Here is a 7,836-nt window from a genome sequence, read left to right as displayed (position 1 = left end):
ACACAAAAGAGTATGCATTAAAACACATCACCATGCCCGACTTATCATTACAATAACACAAAAGAGTATGCATTAAAACACATCACCATGCCCGACTCATCATTACAATAACACAAAAGAGTATGCATTAAAACACATCACAATGCCCGACTTATCATCACAATAACACAAAAGAGTATGCATTAAAACATATCACAATGCCCGACTTATCATTACAATAACACAAAAGAGTATGCATTAAAACACATCACAATGCCCGACTCATCATTACAATAACACAAAAGAGTTTGCATTAAAACATATCACGATGCCCGACTTATCATTACAGTAACACAAAAGAGTATGCATTAAAACATATCACGATGCCCGACTCATCATTACAATAACACAAAAGAGTATGCATTAAAACACATCACAATGCCCGACTTATCATTACAATAACACAAAAGAGTATGCATTAAAACATATCACAATACCCGACTTATCATTACAATAACACAAAAGAGTATGCATTAAAACACATCACAATGCCCGACTCATCATTACAATAACACAAAAGAGTATGCATTAAAACACATCACCATGCCCGACTTATCATTACAATAACACAAAAGAGTATGCATTAAAACATATCACAATACCCGACTTATCATTACAATAACACAAAAGAGTATGCATTAAAACATATCACCATGCCCGACTTATCATTACAATAACACAAAAGAGTATGCATTAAAACACATCACAATGCCCGACTCATCATTACAATAACACAAAAGAGTATGCATTAAAACATATCACAATGCCCGACTTATCATTACAATAACACAAAAGAGTATGCATTAAAACACATCACAATGCCCGACTTATCATTACAATAACACAAAAGAGTATGCATTAAAACACATCACCATGCCCGACTTATCATTACAATAACACAAAAGAGTATGCATTAAAACATATCACAATACCCGACTTATCATTACAATAACACAAAAGAGTATGCATTAAAACATATCACGATGCCCGACTTATCATTACAATAACACAAAAGAGTATGCATTAAAACACATCACCATGCCCGACTTATCATTACAATAACACAAAAGAGTATGCATTAAAACATATCACAATGCCCGACTTATCATTACAATAACACAAAAGAGTATGCATTAAAACACATCACAATGCCCTACTCATCATTACAATAACACAAAAGAGTATGCATTAAAACATATCACGATGCCCGACTTATCATTACAATAACACAAAAGAGTATGCATTAAAACACATCACCATGCCCGACTTATCATTACAATAACACAAAAGAGTATGCATTAAAACATATCACAATGCCCGACTTATCATTACAATAACACAAAAGAGTATGCATTAAAACATATCACGATGCCCGACTTATCATTACAATAACACAAAAGAGTATGCATTAAAACACATCACCATGCCCGACTTATCATTACAATAACAGAAAAAGAGTATGCATTAAAACATATCACCATGCCCGACTTATCATTACAATAACACAAAAGAGTATGCATTAAAAAATATCACGATGCCCGACTTATCATTACAATAACACAAAAGAGTATGCATTAAAACATATCACGATGCCCGACTTATCATTACAATAACACAAAAGAGTATGCATTAAAACACATCACAATGCCCGACTCATCATTACAATAACACAAAAGAGTATGCATTAAAACACATCACCATGCCCGACTTATCATTACAATAACACAAAAGAGTATGCATTAAAACATATCACCATGCCCGACTTATCATTACAATAACACAAAAGAGTATGCATTAAAACATATCACCATGCCCGACTTATCATTACAATAACACAAAAGAGTATGCATTAAAACATATCACGATGCCCGACTTATCATTACAATAAAACAAAAGAGTATGCATTAAAACATATCACCATGCCCGACTTATCATTACAATAACACAAAAGAGTATGCATTAAAACATATCACCATGCCCGACTTATCATTACAATAACACAAAAGAGTATGCATTAAAACATATCACGATGCCCGACTTATCATTACAATAACACAAAAGAGTATGCATTAAAACATATCACAATACCCGACTTATCATTACAATAACACAAAAGAGTATGCATTAAAACATATCACGATGCCCGACTTATCATTACAATAACACAAAAGAGTATGCATTAAAACACATCACCATGCCCGACTTATCATTACAATAACACAAAAGAGTATGCATTAAAACATATCACAATGCCCGACTTATCATTACAATAACACAAAAGAGTATGCATTAAAACACATCACAATGCCCTACTCATCATTACAATAACACAAAAGAGTATGCATTAAAACATATCACGATGCCCGACTTATCATTACAATAACACAAAAGAGTATGCATTAAAACACATCACCATGCCCGACTTATCATTACAATAACACAAAAGAGTATGCATTAAAACATATCACAATGCCCGACTTATCATTACAATAACACAAAAGAGTATGCATTAAAACATATCACGATGCCCGACTTATCATTACAATAACACAAAAGAGTATGCATTAAAACACATCACCATGCCCGACTTATCATTACAATAACACAAAAGAGTATGCATTAAAACATATCACCATGCCCGACTTATCATTACAATAACACAAAAGAGTATGCATTAAAACATATCACGATGCCCGACTTATCATTACAATAACACAAAAGAGTATGCATTAAAACATATCACGATGCCCGACTTATCATTACAATAACACAAAAGAGTATGCATTAAAACACATCACAATGCCCGACTCATCATTACAATAACACAAAAGAGTATGCATTAAAACACATCACCATGCCCGACTTATCATTACAATAACACAAAAGAGTATGCATTAAAACATATCACCATGCCCGACTTATCATTACAATAACACAAAAGAGTATGCATTAAAACATATCACCATGCCCGACTTATCATTACAATAACACAAAAGAGTATGCATTAAAACATATCACGATGCCCGACTTATCATTACAATAAAACAAAAGAGTATGCATTAAAACATATCACCATGCCCGACTTATCATTACAATAACACAAAAGAGTATGCATTAAAACATATCACCATGCCCGACTTATCATTACAATAACACAAAAGAGTATGCATTAAAACATATCACGATGCCCGACTTATCATTACAATAACACAAAAGAGTATGCATTAAAACATATCACGATGCCCGACTTATCATTACAATAACACAAAAGAGTATGCATTAAAACATATCACCATGCCCGACTTATCATTACAATAACACAAAAGAGTATGCATTAAAACACATCACAATGCCCGACTCATCATTACAATAACACAAAAGAGTATGCATTAAAACATATCACGATGCCCGACTTATCATTACAATAACACAAAAGAGTATGCATTAAAACACATCACCATGCCCGACTTATCATTACAATAACACAAAAGAGTATGCATTAAAACACATCACAATGCCCGACTTATCATTACAATAACACAAAAGAGTATGCATTAAAACAAATCACCATGCCCGACTTATCATTACAATAACACAAAAGAGTATGCATTAAAACATATCACAATGCCCGACTTATCATTACAATAACACAAAAGAGTATGCATTAAAACACATCACAATGCCCGACTGATCATTACAATAACACAAAAGAGTATGCATTAAAACACATCACCATGCCCGACTTATCATTACAATAACACAAAAGAGTATGCATTAAAACATATCACAATACCCGACTTATCATTACAATAACATAAAAGAGTATGCATTAAAACATATCACGATGCCCGACTTATCATTACAATAACACAAAAGAGTATGCATTAAAACACATCACCATGCCCGACTTATCATTACAATAACACAAAAGAGTATGCATTAAAACATATCACAATGCCCGACTTATCATTACAATAACACAAAAGAGTATGCATTAAAACACATCACAATGCCCGACTCATCATTACAATAACACAAAAGAGTATGCATTAAAACATATCACGATGCCCGACTTATCATTACAATAACACAAAAGAGTATGCATTAAAACACATCACCATGCCCGACTTATCATTACAATAACACAAAAGAGTATGCATTAAAACAGATCACAATGCCCGACTTATCATTACAATAACACAAAAGAGTATGCATTAAAACATATCACGATGCCCGACTTATCATTACAATAACACAAAAGAGTATGCATTAAAACACATCACCATGCCCGACTTATCATTACAATAACACAAAAGAGTGTGCATTAAAACATATCACCATGCCCGACTTATCATTACAATAACACAAAAGAGTATGCATTAAAACATATCACGATGCCCGACTTATCATTACAATAACACAAAAGAGTATGCATTAAAACATATCACGATGCCCGACTTATCATTACAATAACACAAAAGAGTATGCATTAAAACACATCACAATGCCCGACTCATCATTACAATAACACAAAAGAGTATGCATTAAAACACATCACCATGCCCGACTTATCATTACAATAACACAAAAGAGTATGCATTAAAACATATCACGATGCCCGACTTATCATTACAATAACACAAAAGAGTATGCATTAAAACACATCACAATGCCCGACTCATCATTACAATAACACAAAAGAGTATGCATTAAAACATATCACGATGCCCGACTTATCATTACAATAACACAAAAGAGTATGCATTAAAACACATCACCATGCCCGACTTATCATTACAATAACACAAAAGAGTATGCATTAAAACAGATCACAATGCCCGACTCATCATTACAATAACACAAAAGAGTATGCATTAAAACACATCACCATGCCCGACTTATCATTACAATAACACAAAAGAGTATGCATTAAAACATATCACAATGCCCGACTTATCATTACAATAACACAAAAGAGTATGCATTAAAACATATCACGATGCCCGTCTTATCATTACAATAACACAAAAGAGTATGCATTAAAACATATCACGATGCCCGTCTTATCATTACAATAACACAAAAGAGTATGCATTAAAACATATCACGATGCCCGACTCATCATTACAATAACACAAAAGAGTATGCATTAAAACATATCACCATGCCCGACTTATCATTACAATAACACAAAAGAGTATGCATTAAAACACATCACCATGCCCGACTTATCATTACAATAACACAAAAGAGTATGCATTAAAACACATCACCATGCCCGACTCATCATTACAATAACACAAAAGAGTATGCATTAAAACACATCACAATGCCCGACTTATCATCACAATAACACAAAAGAGTATGCATTAAAACATATCACAATGCCCGACTTATCATTACAATAACACAAAAGAGTATGCATTAAAACACATCACAATGCCCGACTCATCATTACAATAACACAAAAGAGTTTGCATTAAAACATATCACGATGCCCGACTTATCATTACAGTAACACAAAAGAGTATGCATTAAAACATATCACGATGCCCGACTCATCATTACAATAACACAAAAGAGTATGCATTAAAACACATCACAATGCCCGACTTATCATTACAATAACACAAAAGAGTATGCATTAAAACATATCACAATACCCGACTTATCATTACAATAACACAAAAGAGTATGCATTAAAACACATCACAATGCCCGACTCATCATTACAATAACACAAAAGAGTATGCATTAAAACACATCACCATGCCCGACTTATCATTACAATAACACAAAAGAGTATGCATTAAAACATATCACAATACCCGACTTATCATTACAATAACACAAAAGAGTATGCATTAAAACATATCACCATGCCCGACTTATCATTACAATAACACAAAAGAGTATGCATTAAAACACATCACAATGCCCGACTCATCATTACAATAACACAAAAGAGTATGCATTAAAACATATCACAATGCCCGACTTATCATTACAATAACACAAAAGAGTATGCATTAAAACACATCACAATGCCCGACTTATCATTACAATAACACAAAAGAGTATGCATTAAAACACATCACCATGCCCGACTTATCATTACAATAACACAAAAGAGTATGCATTAAAACATATCACAATACCCGACTTATCATTACAATAACACAAAAGAGTATGCATTAAAACATATCACGATGCCCGACTTATCATTACAATAACACAAAAGAGTATGCATTAAAACACATCACCATGCCCGACTTATCATTACAATAACACAAAAGAGTATGCATTAAAACATATCACAATGCCCGACTTATCATTACAATAACACAAAAGAGTATGCATTAAAACACATCACAATGCCCTACTCATCATTACAATAACACAAAAGAGTATGCATTAAAACATATCACGATGCCCGACTTATCATTACAATAACACAAAAGAGTATGCATTAAAACACATCACCATGCCCGACTTATCATTACAATAACACAAAAGAGTATGCATTAAAACATATCACAATGCCCGACTTATCATTACAATAACACAAAAGAGTATGCATTAAAACATATCACGATGCCCGACTTATCATTACAATAACACAAAAGAGTATGCATTAAAACACATCACCATGCCCGACTTATCATTACAATAACACAAAAGAGTATGCATTAAAACATATCACCATGCCCGACTTATCATTACAATAACACAAAAGAGTATGCATTAAAAAATATCACGATGCCCGACTTATCATTACAATAACACAAAAGAGTATGCATTAAAACATATCACGATGCCCGACTGATCATTACAATAACACAAAAGAGTATGCATTAAAACACATCACAATGCCCGACTCATCATTACAATAACACAAAAGAGTATGCATTAAAACACATCACCATGCCCGACTTATCATTACAATAACACAAAAGAGTATGCATTAAAACATATCACCATGCCCGACTTATCATTACAATAACACAAAAGAGTATGCATTAAAACATATCACCATGCCCGACTTATCATTACAATAACACAAAAGAGTATGCATTAAAACATATCACGATGCCCGACTTATCATTACAATAAAACAAAAGAGTATGCATTAAAACATATCACCATGCCCGACTTATCATTACAATAACACAAAAGAGTATGCATTAAAACATATCACCATGCCCGACTTATCATTACAATAACACAAAAGAGTATGCATTAAAACATATCACGATGCCCGACTTATCATTACAATAACACAAAAGAGTATGCATTAAAACATATCACAATACCCGACTTATCATTACAATAACACAAAAGAGTATGCATTAAAACATATCACGATGCCCGACTTATCATTACAATAACACAAAAGAGTATGCATTAAAACACATCACCATGCCCGACTTATCATTACAATAACACAAAAGAGTATGCATTAAAACATATCACAATGCCCGACTTATCATTACAATAACACAAAAGAGTATGCATTAAAACACATCACAATGCCCTACTCATCATTACAATAACACAAAAGAGTATGCATTAAAACATATCACGATGCCCGACTTATCATTACAATAACACAAAAGAGTATGCATTAAAACACATCACCATGCCCGACTTATCATTACAATAACACAAAAGAGTATGCATTAAAACATATCACAATGCCCGACTTATCATTACAATAACACAAAAGAGTATGCATTAAAACATATCACGATGCCCGACTTATCATTACAATAACACAAAAGAGTATGCATTAAAACA

This window comes from Sinohyriopsis cumingii, chromosome 9 (genome assembly GCF_028554795.1).
Source record: "Sinohyriopsis cumingii isolate HCF-2022 chromosome 9, ASM2855479v2, whole genome shotgun sequence".
NCBI lineage: Eukaryota > Metazoa > Mollusca > Bivalvia > Unionida > Unionidae > Sinohyriopsis > Sinohyriopsis cumingii.
Note: the sequence above shows the minus strand (reverse complement) of the source record.